General features: G+C 32.7%; 1 protein-coding gene across 3 annotated transcripts in view; it reads right to left on the bottom strand.

The window, feature by feature from the left end:
* The window catches only part of LOC131686824 (cytochrome P450 315a1, mitochondrial), a 414,542-nt gene that overhangs the window by 203,153 nt on the left and 196,944 nt on the right, over nt 1–14,445 (bottom strand). The window lies entirely within an intron of this gene.

The following is a 14,445-nucleotide window of genomic DNA, read 5'->3' as shown; positions in this document are numbered from 1 at the left end:
AGTTATTTGTCGTCCATATAAAGGCTAAAAGAGGACATCATTGTAATTTTTTTCTGTATCTGTATTTTCAGGAGGCCATTGTCTGCGAAAATCTTCGGAAACTAATGTACTTAGTACGGATGCAAAGCTCTTCTTGATCGGTTTTTGTGGCGATATAACCAAATTAGGACATATTCAAATGAGCTTTTCTCGGAATTTGTTTAGTACTGTAAACTAATATCTTAGCTAACATGTTGAAAAGAGGCGCACAACTAATTCGTGATCCTGCGACTATAGCGAAAATGTTTTCTAATCTGAAATATAAAAAAATACTCAAATTGATCGAAAATGGAAGCGGTGATGTTTATTGAACAACTCAGGAAATCCTGAGATTGACTCTAAATTCAATTTTCTTGTGCGTATTCTAATATGTTCCAGTTTACGGAGTGTAAAGATATTCTTTCCCGACACTTTTCGCAATTGCACTTTGAGAAAAGATTATTTATGGGTTAAGCATGCGAATTTTTTATAAAAATTGAGAAAAATTTTACGTTCAATAAAACCAATTCAACCCGGCTACCATTTTGACCATCTATCCGAAGTGTGGATTACTCAGTACGATCTTCGATTCGACTCAGTTCGACGAGATATGGCATGTGTGTTCGAGTAAGCATTTTTTATTATAATTATGGGATGAGGAGTAAGTATAAATTGCATAACCTATTTGAATAGACATAAATTATTTTGATTTGGTGGTCTAGAACATTGAAGATTAAAAATAGTTTTATTTACTACAATGTCACTGCTGCCGGCTCGATTTCTCGGAGGAAGTGAATGAAAATTTGCTCATTCCAAAATATTCAACGGAATATCGACTGACTGTCTGGTATAACGCAGATAGCTGTAATTCAATTAGTACATTGAATGAGACGATTTTTTTTAAACATCTAACGATCATAGGAGCGTGGTTAGAAAATATCTTTTCAGTTGAACGAAATTCGGAACACAGTTTTAGAAAAGTCGATTTTCTCACATTTTATCACAAGTACCTGTTGTGGCATCTTGCTCAAGTGGTCTTCGATTCTTCGATTTTGTCTGAGTTACTTGACGTCAAAACCCTAAGCAATATAATTATTGGTAGTTTTCATAGTATTTCATATCATGTTTTCCTTATGATGATATTCAAAGCATCTATTGTGCTGCGCATCCGTATATTTGTCTACATTCCGACAAACAAATCACTAGAATGTGTAAAATTATATAGTTTGACGGATAATTTCACTTGTCAACAAAATTTGGTTAGTTTGCTAACATCGAACATTTGTTTGCACATTTATATTATGCACAATAAATACTAACTCTTAGTTTGATTTAAGCTACTCAATACTGTCCCAATTTCTACTGTAGTTATAGAAAGCGGGTATTCAGGGTATAATGACTACGCCGGCTATTCCCCACATTTTCCTCTAGTCTGAAAATGCGAATACAGTCCAACCCTAATTCGACGACAACTTTCGGCGGAACCATAAAAATATAACTATTAAAAAAGCTTCAGAATACAAAGTTTTTGAAAGACGTAAATGAGCCACCGAGGAAGAATTCATAATCTAATAAGAACTCAATCGTTCTTCGTTAGGATTCGAACACTTAGCTTGGGTGAACAGTATCATAACTCCTGTATCATCAGAATTAACAATAGAATTTCATATACGAATTGCTACTACTTTTCGCGATTGCTAGTTTAAAGATTAGCAAAGAACAAAAACAACAGATTCATAGTGTAGATCAGAAACAAATCAACGGCCAAACATCGATTTGTTTCGTTTCAGATACTTTTATTCTTGAGTAAAACCATGTCAAGTGATCCTCGATTTTTTCGCAAAATCACCGATCTTCATGAGGTATATTTTATTGGATAGAGATTATGGTGAATAGCTTTTGGTATAAATATTTCGTTAAAACACCTTTTATTTTTTAAGAGATTAACCCTTAAACATTATTGCATGATAAAATTGTAAATTTTATATCTCAAAAACCACTGCAGACAATTCAATGAATTTTTGCACACACATGATTTGATATTTGCACTATCTAATAAAAATATTTTTGCTGTATAATTATATGAATAACATTACTTTGCATCTATTTAAAAATTTCAATTATATTTTTCTTGTGTTCTTCAGGCTAAAATTTTTCAAAACGTATGTCAAATTTTGCGGCAATCTTTCACCTTCAATAATCTGTATTGATCATTTTTCATTTTTGCTCCTATCGAGAGTTATGGAGGATTTTGTAACAGCGCGCTCCTTCAACGCACGGCCCACTTTGATGCAGCCCGCGAGAACGTACATATTGGCAACGCCGCACGTCACAACGTCCTAATGCGCATCGCTTTGAAGGAGCGTATCTCATGTACAAAATTGTCATCTATGAGATTGAAGCAAAAAGCCAAGCTTTTCTTTATGGATTATTGAAGGTGAATGTTTTAGTCAGGAGTTATTTAATATTCTGTCACTCAATACCTCGGACAAGCGCGCTCGGATATTGGCAACCTATGAGCAAAGTTGAGCAGTGTACATGTTTTAACCTGCGTTGAAATAATTTTTGTAAATTGACATACAACTTTGCTCAAAAAACATTCGATTGTTTGATGTTATAAATATGGGTCGATCACACGAATGATTTATTCCGTTAAAAAAATTAATAAATGTGTTCGTCGTATCTGGTTATTGTGGAGTGATAAATTTAAAAATTATATTTGTCAACACATGTGTGGCATATGTCGTAATGGATGCAAAAAATACTACGAAAATAAATATGGACATGAACAAAACACAATGCTCGTTAAATTTTCAATTCTTCATCCCATGTTTATAGTAAGGGGTTCTTCAATTACGCGTTTAGAATATAGGAAATTTTTTCTTCTTATTGTGTTTGACAAAGTAATCAACTGGAATATTCGTTGACTCAACAGGTTCATGCGGAAAACTGTAACGATGATTTATAAATAAAGATCGTTGATGATTAATTGAAATTCGATAAAATAAATAATATCTTACCAGAACTTGGAGAACCACAAATTAACAGAATTAACAGAAGCAATAGCGATAAAAAAAACCTCAACATCGATGCGATTGAACAAGTAAAGATTCTAAGTAAACTTTTTTTCAAAAGACACATCGTTGTTTAAAGGTAATATCACTCGGTGAAAATAAAAACGTGAAGTGAAATGCTGTTGTCATAAGATTTTTCATTTTCCTATATTAATGTTGTAGACTAAAAATGAATTTGGATATAACGTAGATGTACTTTGACTAACAAAAGAGTTCTTGATGATGTTAATTGTTAGAAACTTTAAATTATATTAATAAAAAAATATTAAGCAACTATAATTTTTGTTGTTTACTTCGGTCAAAAATTTTTAAAGCATCTCAAAATATCTGGAAAAAAGTCATCTTCGATAATCCGTATAGAAAAGTTTACCCTTTTGCACTAATCAAGAGATGTGGTTTCTTTTTGTCATCCGATGCGCACTTCCAACGCGATGCGCATTTTGACGTTGCGACGTTGCCAATATGTACGTTCTCGCGGGCTGCATCAAAGTGGGCCGTGCGCTGAAAGAGTGCACTGTTATAAAATCCTCCATAACTCTCGATAGGAACAAAAATGAAAAATGTTCAATACAGATTATTGAAGGTGAAAGATTGCCGCATAATTTGACATACGTTTTGAAAATTTTTAGCGTGAAGAACACAAGAAAAATACAATTGAAATATTTAAATAGATGCAAAGTACCGTTATTCACATAATTATACAGTAAAAATATTTTTATGAGATAGTGCAAATATCATTCCATAAGTGTGCAAAAATTTATTGAATTATCTTTAGTAGTTTTTGAGATATAAAATTTACAATTTTATCATGCAATAAAGTTTAAGGGTTAATATCTTAAAGAATAAAAGGTGTTTTAACGAAATATTTATACCAAAAGCTATTCACCATCATCCCTATCCAATAAAATATACCTCATGAAGATCGGTGATTTTGCGAAAAATTCGAGGATCACTTGACATGGCTTTACTCTCTTTATCTATAATGGAGGTTACCAAGTATTGAGTATTGGAAGTAAATGACGACAACCACATGCATGGTTGAGCTTTCGTTATATGTAACATAGTTAGATATTTTGTGATAAATTCCATTTTTAATTGTGTAAGTATTTTTTCTTAAATTGTTTACGTTCTTTTTAACTTTTTGGTAATACGATTTCGTTTTGATGAATAATAGTGCATTTCAGCTCGACGTTATTCCTGGAAAATGCGAGTTCTGTCGGAATTGTGAAACAGAACGATGAACTAAGGTTTTATTTTAATCAAGGATATAGTTCCTCGGCTAGATAAGTTTCTCGATTTCTTCTATACATGATCTGAAATATTTTTTTTAAACTATATCATTCGACTACAATAAAAGCTTTGATTGAAAATACAATGTCATTCGATAGATCTCTGATCTCTGATACATAACAAGATGGGTAAAATTGCAGAATTGATTTGAGTTACATAAGCAAAGCACAGTTTATCATTTACAATGATTGCAGTCACAAAAATTAGAATTATGTCCTACTAAGCTCGAAATAAACATTCTCGAGTTAAACCGATACAGTGCAAGATGCAAATGTATACGAAGAAAATGAATGTTGATGAGGGTGTGACAAAATTGCTGGATATTTGTGAGTTCATCCGCCAATACAAAATTAAAAGAAAAATCTGAGCTTCAATATGTGACCTCCATTTTAGATGTAAAATCGTGTGCTGAATCCGAAAATGATGTCCAAATGATTTAAAGTAGAACAGTATTCGAGTTAGAGTGAAAAAGTGACTTTCACCTTTAAACAAAAAAGTACATTTGACACATGAGGGATTCCATGAGAAACCGGCCGACCACAAAATATGACCATCGTCGATTCGAACGAAACTTTGAAGTTGTCTTCGGTTTATGAATCTCCATGATTTTCTCCGACAATATCAATATTTTTAAACAAGATCAATTTTTCAAAAGGGCGTAATATTTGTACGTGCATTAATTTCAATTTTTTTAGTTCGATTACTCTTTTTTATACAGAATAACTTTCTGAAAACGAGTTTCAGGGAATAAATATTTATGTACGAAAAAATATACACTGAAAAAAATGTTGTGCCATTTTTCACAAAAACAAAAACAAAGTACATGTTAAAAATCTAAATTGCAAAAAACCATTTTTTCTGTTTTTTTAACTTTTTCAACAAAAACCTAAAGAGAAAAGAAACATTTTGAATGTGATTGTATGATGGAAAACTTATCGGTAAAAAAGTTTTTCTAACAAACTTTATACATGTCTTTAAATTTCATACTAATTGACATACAAAACTGTAATTTTATTACAGAATATAATTCTATGTATCATTTTAAATCAAAATGCATTCAACAAAAAATTTCCAAAATGCTATACTTTTTGAGATATTTGGAATTTTGTTCAAACAAAAACAGTTCATTCGTGTGATTATGCCCTATTTGAAAGTTATTCGCGTTACCCCATTATAAAATGTCAAAAATCATATGTTTATCGTTTTAAAAAAGTAAAAGAAACCTTTTCAGCGTATTTGGATCACGGAGAAGCTTTCAATAAAAAAGTTTTCCTAACAACAACTTTTGACATATTTTCATAATTCATATTATTTGCCGTAAAAAATACAATTTTCTTTTTGAATATGATTCTAAACGCCATTTTAAATCAAAACATTCATAACAAAAAAAATTCTGAAATGTAGTAGTTCTCGAGATATTTTAAATTTTGGTTTAACAGTACAATTCTTTTGTTTTATTACGACCTTTTCAGAAGTTATTCTCCATCTACAACAATAAGTTTTTCAAAAGTCCCATAACATTTCCTGTAACTTCTCTTTTGATATTGAGGCGATATTATAACCCATTTCAAAGTTACATGAAAATAACCAAAATATGAACGAACTGTTTAGTTTAATATGGTTGAATAGTATTTTGGTTGTTTTCGTATAGCTTTCAAACGGTTTACAATATCACCTTGATGTCAAAAAGAAAGTTACAGGAAATATTATGAGCCTTTTAAAAAACTTATTGGTGTTGATAGAGACACGCGAATAACTTCTGAAAAGGTCGTAATAAAACAAAATAATTGTGTTGTTAAAACAAAATTTAAAATATCTCGAGAACTACTACATTTCAGAATTTTTTTGTTATGAGCGTTTTGAATTAAAATAGCGTTTAGAATCATATTTAAAAAGAAAATTGTATTTTTTACTGCAAGTAGTATGAATTATAAAAATATGTCAAAAGTTGTTGTTAGGAAAACTTTTTTATTGAAAGCTTCTCCATGATCCAAATACACTAAAAAGTTTCATTTACTTCTTTAAAACGATACACATATGATTTTTGACATTGTATGATAGGGTAACGCGAATAACTTTAGAAAATGCATAATCACACGAATTAACTGTTTTTGTTGGAACAAAATTCCAAACATCTATAAAATCGCATTTTGGAAAATTTTTGTTAAATGCATTTCGATTTAAAATGATACATAGAATTATATTCTGTAATAAAATTACAGTTTTGTATGTCAATTAGTATGAAATTTAAGAACATTTATAAAGTTATTGCTAGAAAAACTTTTTGATCGATAAGCTCTCCATCATACAATCACATTCAAAATATTTCTTTTCTTTTCAGGTTTTTGTTGACAAAATATAAAAAATTAAAAAAAAATGTTTTTTTTTGCAATTTAAATTTTTAACACAAATTTTTGTTTTTGTGAAAAACGACACAACATTTTTTTCAGTGCATATTTTTTTTTATGCATAAATATTTATTCCCTGAAACTCGCTCTCAGAAAGTTTTGCTGTATAAAATACAATAATCGAACAAACAAATTTGTAAAATAATGCACGTAGAAATGTTTACGCCCTTTTAAAAGATTACCCCTTAGTCAAAATAATCTTACTGATTGTGGAAAAATTTTAGTCCTCCAGGCCGGTGAAACGTGTGAAGTTTCATAGGAATCTAAGATGGTCACGATTTTAAATATTTTCGGACGGATCTTCGTGGAATTCCTCACATTCTTTCGTGACGTTACAACGATTTGACGAATGTTCATTCGACAAATATGTTATAACTTTATCAAATGAAGGCCTACGTCAAAACTTATTACAGATTCAGAAAGTAGACAAAATTCCACGAAAGATTCAATCAACATTAACTGAATATACTGGAAGAGGATTGTTTTATGACCGATAATGGAACGTGACGTTACAACGCGTGACAAATTAGAACTTTCAACGTATTGCAATAAATGTCAAATCATCAAATTCTAGTATATTTAGTTTATGTTGATTGAATCTTTCGTTAAATTTTTTCTTCTTTCCGAATCTGTAATAATGTTTGATGTGGGTGTTCATTTGATGAAGTTATAACATATTTGTCGAATGAAGAAGCTTTGCTAAAAACGGTATTGTTCCTTTTTTATTCGATACTAGCTAATACACGTCGCGCGTTGCTGCGGCTTTCAACGAAATAGGAGTGAAACACAATATGTTCCGAAGTGCCATCTGGTGGGCAGATAACAAATGTCTACTACGTATACATTTTTATGGCAATCGGTAAGGCGTTTGGGAGTCCATAAATCACACACATACAAAAATTCATTTTTATTTATTCGACATTTAGTTATCCACAATTTTCTGAGGATAAATCCGGGCTCTCAATACATTCAACTCAAACACGACAAACACGACTTTGTCGTACATTTTATTAAGTCGTTCATAGGAATGATTCATTACTAACTATTGAGAAATAATGTATTTACCCAATTCATAGGTGTTTTCTTCGAGGCATAAATGCAACACGGAACTAATGGTTCCCAAAATAGTGAATTTTGGAACAATTAGGTTTTAACATTACAAAAACAGTGCAATAGTTAACAACTTTATGAACATTCATAAACCAAAAGTCTAGTCGATTATTTTCTTTTTAAAATTAAGGAATATTTACAGTCTGACAGTGAACGAATTCATGATTTAATGCATCTTGATCATAATCTGGTTTTCGGGGTTATGCATTAGTTCACAAAAACTAAACAGTTTGAATATGGAGAAAAAAAATAGTTTCTTTTACCAAAATTGTTTTTCGCTAAGGAGCAATATGGCATAGTAAACAGTCTGAATATACTTAGTTGAACTCTTCCACTCAACGTGAAATAATATTCATGACTTTCCTCATGCCTCGTGAACATATTCATGATACCTAATATATAAGCCTCGACTCACTATTTGATTTCGTGGAATAGTTCACATAATCGCAAGATATTATTTTTAGACTCGTGATTCCTAGTGTATTAGTCATGACTCACCATGTCCTGGTGGAATAGTGCACAAAATCATAAATTAACAGGCATTCGTGATCTGGTTCTTGATTCATAGCACATTATTCGCGATCTATCTTGTGTGCTTGAAAATATTTAGAAGATATCCCTAATCATTTTCACTTTCATATAACTTTTGAAAATTTTGAGTGAACTATTCCAAAATATTTATGATGAAATCAAATGAAGGCCTACGTGTCTAGCTGGTAGTGACCAGCCATATTTACGAGCAGTGAATGTAAGAAATCTATTAGGACTTCGAACATCGTTATTCCCGTGGTAATGTTCAATGTGGTGTCCGAGCAGAAAATGAAAACTGAGTTGAGCGGTCAAAATAAACTATTGAGCTACAATTCGCTTTAGCAGCACATTTCCCAAAACATGTTACCGCGAATTGGTTACACTCATATTGGTCCAGTTCATATTGTTATGTTGCTCCGAGTTAAACATCCAATAGTAATCCAAAAATAACATACCACAATAAAGCGAAGAAGAATTATGAATATCGTTATAATACTGCTGATGTCATGAACATAAGTCACAATAATAAAATGTCACGTCGGTTTTCACAGTAAAAAGGGACAAGTCTATCTTTACCAGGAGACATTTTGTTCGTAGTTATGCTGCCTAAGCTCGACTGCTGGCAGCAGAAAACAAAAAATTAGCTCTAAGATTTTAAGCCTGTTTCCAATGACCCTGCCACTTCTATTTTTCCTATTTGTATATTTCACATCCTTGCTCTCACTTCAGTACTATGGCTCTAAATTTTCATAACTTTCCTTACCTAGTACATAACTTTATAAACATTATTCATAAAACCAAAGCTCGACTCATGATATTATTCATAGATTTAGGGACATTAGTTTACGAAATTAAAACATTTTGGATATTTTCTCGTGAACTATTTCACGAATCTCGGAATTTTATTCATGAATCCGTTCAATCCTGGAGAGCTAATTCATGATTCCTAATATATTAGTTACGATCAAATATCAGTGCTCGCGAAATAGTTCACAAAATCATGAAATATTATTCATGTATTCGTGAACTGGTTCATGATTCCTAGTGCAATAGTCACGGCTGACCGTGAGTGCCCGTGAAATAATTCACAAAATTATAAAATATTCATGTATTCGTGCACTGGTTCATGATTCCTAATACAATAATCACGACTGACCATTCGTGCTCGTGAACTAGTTGACAAAATTATGAAACATTGTTGATGTATTCGTGACCTGATTCATGCATCCTAGTATAATAGTTACGATCTAATATCCGTTCTCGTGAAATAGTTCACAAAATCATGAAATATTATTTTCTCTCGTGAGCTGGTTCATGATACCTAGTATAACAACCACGACATACCATTCATTCCCGTGAAATAGTTCACGAAATCCTAAAATAGTATTCATGTATTCGAGAACTGGTTCTTGATTCCTAGAACAATAGTCACGTCGGATTATAAAATAGCTCGTGAAATAGCTCACATAATCATGAAATATTATTCATGATCCGTAATTCCTTAAACATGACTTACATTTGATTTTGCGTGCTTGTGATATTTAGAAGATATCCCTAATTATTTTCAATTTCATGCAACATGCTAATGAAATTTTCACGTGAACTATTTTACAAAATTTGTAGTATTGTTCGTGGAATTATTTTTGATCAATGCACTTTTTCATGAAATGTCCAGCTGCTACCGACCAGTAATAGGTACAAGCAGTACATATAAGAAAACTGTTAAGACCTCTAATATCTATATTCATTTGACAAAGTTCAGTGTGATGCCTGGATAGAAAACGCGCTGAGCACATCAAATCATATTCGTAATATAGTTCACAAAACAAGATACCGCGAATCTGTCGAAATTTTATGACAGTTCATATTGTGACGCTACTCCGCGTAAAAAAACCGATGATAACCAAAAAATAATAGATCGCGTTAAGGCGAAGAAAAATTACCAATACCATGATAAAACTGCTGATATCATGAGTTCAAATTCGAAATTAAGCTCTGGAAGACAATATCACTATAGCGTGAACAGAAATCACACTCGTGACAAAAATATCAAAAATCATGACTAAAATACTGAAATCATGAATATTAATAAACATAAATTTCTACTCGTGACAAAAATATCACGACAACGTGAATACAAATAATGAAAATGATAACGTCCCTGAAATATTGAACATAAATCACAATACTCATTAGGGTGGGGCAAAATGATCGTTTTTTCAGCACAGCACTTTTTTGGTTCCATTTGGGGTCCCAAACAACTGTGCAAAATTCGGGGTCGATTGGTTTTGACCCGGCGAAGCGCATTGCGTTTAAAATTTGTATGGGAATTAGTATACGAAAACCTACTTTTTGCATTTTCAATTTTACAGACTACAATTCTTCCTGCTGTTTACCAACAATTAGATAGAAGTATAGTCCAGGATATGCTGAACAACTTTGCCGAAGGATGCATGGTGTTAGAATGTCTCTAAAACAAGTTATAGCTGTTCAAAGTTCGATAAATCGAATTAAATACCAAAAATAATTTTTTTGCCAACACTGCGGGTCCGAGCCCGAGAATTTCAAATTTGAAAACCCGGAACCCGACCCGAACCCGAGAAGCTTAAATTTATAGAACCCGAACCCGACCCGAAACCCGTCGAGTTCGGGTCGGGTCCGGGTTTCGGGTCTAAAGACCCGAACCCGACCATCTCTAATCTGTACTGCTCCGGATTATGGATCAACTGGAAGCGAAAGAGGTTCAGGAAATCTTCCTAAAACCGGAGGACACGGATGCGGTTACTAAATAGTCAGAACGAGATCGCCGTGATTATCAACAATTATTGACCCATATTCTACCTCTCTTTTGACGCTGACGGTTTGACGAATGATGCTTGTAAATATTACGAAGACTTTCGTATATAGCAGTGAACAATTCGTTTGCCTAATGAAGCCGTTTCGTAATAAGCCAACGAAAGTCGTTTCGTGGTTTTCACGAAAAACTCGTAATAAAAAATAAAAGTGTTTCAACTGAACTACGAATGATTCATCATATGTACGAAAAAAATCATATATTTTATGAAAATTGTCTGTACGAATCTAATTCGCAGCGATTTACGAATATATTCTATCAGTGTATATTAAGAACCACAATCTATTCAAAACATCCGCTAAAAAACAGTAAATTTCAATATTTTGCATTGTGATCATACTTTCCGCAACATGTCCGTCTTACCCCATATGGTGTTAGAATGTCTCTAAAACAAGTTATAACTTTTCAAAGCTCGATAGATCGAATTAAATGCCAAAAATCATTTTTTTGCCAACACTGCGGGTGTACCAATGATATTTCATATAGCATACCAAAATAACAACATATATTTTAGATTTACCACATTGGTATGTTTGGATGAATTATTCAAAAACCTTAGCTCAATTTCATGGGCGTAGGTAGTTTAGCGATTGGGCGTAGTGAGGGAAAAGGGGGGAGGCTTCATTTCGTTTCATTCACGAAAAATAATGTCGATATCAACAATAACATTCGTGCAGTGTATACCAAATATATAAAATTTACGAAACATTCATGTAATGTACACTATATATATATATAATATTTACGAAAACTTTCGTTCATCAAGCTACTTACTTCACACCACAATCTTTTTAGTCATCAATAGAAGGGACTTTTTTCAATATTTTTATTCAAAAATTTCATTCATTTTGTAAAAATAACTCCTACAACATTTTTTGTAGGATTTGTAATTTTTAGACTATAGCCATTTGAAAAAAAAAATGGTAAAATAAGTTTGACCCTTTCCAAAAAATAGTCTAGATCATTTTTGGAAAAACTAAATATGCAAAGTGACTTTTCGTGGTAAAGTCTTCATGTACAGAGGTTTTATTAAAATCTGAGAGGATGCTGCCAACTCTGAATGCGGTTTAGCGCGAAATTCGTCACATGCTTCAGAAACTAACCTCAGAATTCTGAATATAAAATTAAATTTCTTATGCATACACTATATAACATATCTGACGAAAAAAGGACGAAAACAGAAATCAACGCGAAAATTTACGATAACGCTAAAGTTGAATTCAACGCAGTGCGTTGACGATGACGATGAAATCAACGCCAAATTCAACGCCGATAATGGCGCTGAATTCATCGTTATCGGCGGTAAAGTTGAATTCAACGTTAACAACCCTGTAAGGGAGTAGGCTGAATTAAAATCGATTTTGCCAGATCGATCCTTTTAGTTAGTTGAAAAATCGTTGTTGTCAAACATCGATCCTAAAATATGGATTGAAAAAATAATGTGCTAATGAATACGAAAACTTTCCTAAGATGAACGAAATGAAATCGTGCGGCCAACGAAATTGTTCATCATATACATAAACATTTATTGAAATACACGAAACTTTTCGTTTCGTTCACGAAAAATAATATCGTTATCAATGATTACATTCGTGCAATGTAAACTAAATAAGTAAAATTTACGAAAACTTTCGTTCATCAAGCGGCCATTTCTTCGTACTAGAAGAAATAGATTTGGCCACATCGATTTTTTTAAATAAAAAAAATCTATGTTGTCACATATCGATCCCAAAAGGTCGACTGAAAACAATAAGAGGATAATAAATACGAACACTTTTCTAAGATAAACGAAATTAATTCGTGCGACCAACGAAATCGTTCGTAATATACACACATGTTTATTAAAATAAACAAAACATTTCGTTTCATTCACGAAAAATAATGTCGTTATCAACGATAACATTCGTGCAGTAAACATTAAACGTGTAAAATTTACGATAGATTTCGTTCACCAAGCGGCCATTCTTGTTCATGAAATGAACGAAACCTACTACTTAGAATGCACGAAAATACTTCGTGGCACAAAACGACGAATGAATTCGTGTATTTTATGATCGATTTCATTATATTTACGAATTTATATCATCAGTGTATATGTTCAATTCGAATGAAAAATGACGTTTTGGGATTCGATTTAGAGTTGAAGCAAAAGATGTATTTTCTAATAGCGTTTTTGCCGTTGTCATAAAGAGAGGTACACAATCAGTTCCAACATTGGATCATTTGGTAAGTCACAATCAATAATACAAAACTGGAAGGTTATATATTAAATGCGTAATTGGTAACATCAGTTCCTCGATCACACACAGCTAGAGTATGAGACTTGCACAAAATAGTCTACCTTTTCCAGGTTCTAGGAATCCCCTATTGAACCTCGGTCACATTAATGTACATCCTGTGAGACTTCAGCTAACGTTTGACTGCTAGTATTTCGTTTCTACGGGCGAGACATTCATATAAGTATGAATCAATAGAATTAATCAAGACTGTCCGTCTTGCCCCACCAGTATACATATTTTTTAAACGTTTGTACCTATTCACGCTTAAATAAACTTACCTGTTATTTTGCACGAAATTACTTTATCGAAACAAAGGAAAAACTCCGCGAAAGAATTGATTTTTTCATCGATAAACCTTAAAATCGGAAACTTTAAAATTACATACGCACAAAACTGCACTACTGATTATCAATATTTGCTGAAATTTTATACGTTTAGCAGTATTCAAGGCCCTACTAAGTGTTTCGTAATTCAAGGTTACCCATAGTGATAGAGTATACATATAATACAATTGAAGTTTTAATGTTATATCCCTAAAATAACCATGTGTCCGTCCTTCCTCACCTGTCCGTCTTACCCATAGTTCCCCTATGGGGGCGCCGGGCGGTCCTTCTCGAGCCGGCAGGGGTTCCTCCAGACGATTTCGTAGTACGGCTCAGATGCAGATCGGCAACACACCGCGTTGCGCGTGTGATGTTGTGCTGTAGGTCTCGTGTTTGTTGGGTCATTCGACAGAGATATTTTGTGTTGTCTTGGAGTCGCATCAAACCATCGTTGCAGTACGGTAGGCGGAAGAGGGCACTTCTCAGAATGATCCAAAAAATAATAGGGGCAAATAAATCTGATATTGATGGTTTTTAGGAAGGTATATAAGAGGGACA

This window comes from Topomyia yanbarensis, chromosome 1, assembly GCF_030247195.1.
Source record: "Topomyia yanbarensis strain Yona2022 chromosome 1, ASM3024719v1, whole genome shotgun sequence".
Classification (NCBI taxonomy): domain Eukaryota; kingdom Metazoa; phylum Arthropoda; class Insecta; order Diptera; family Culicidae; genus Topomyia; species Topomyia yanbarensis.
The sequence above is the reverse complement of the archived record's forward strand: the minus strand, read 5'-3'. Positions and strand labels throughout refer to the sequence as shown.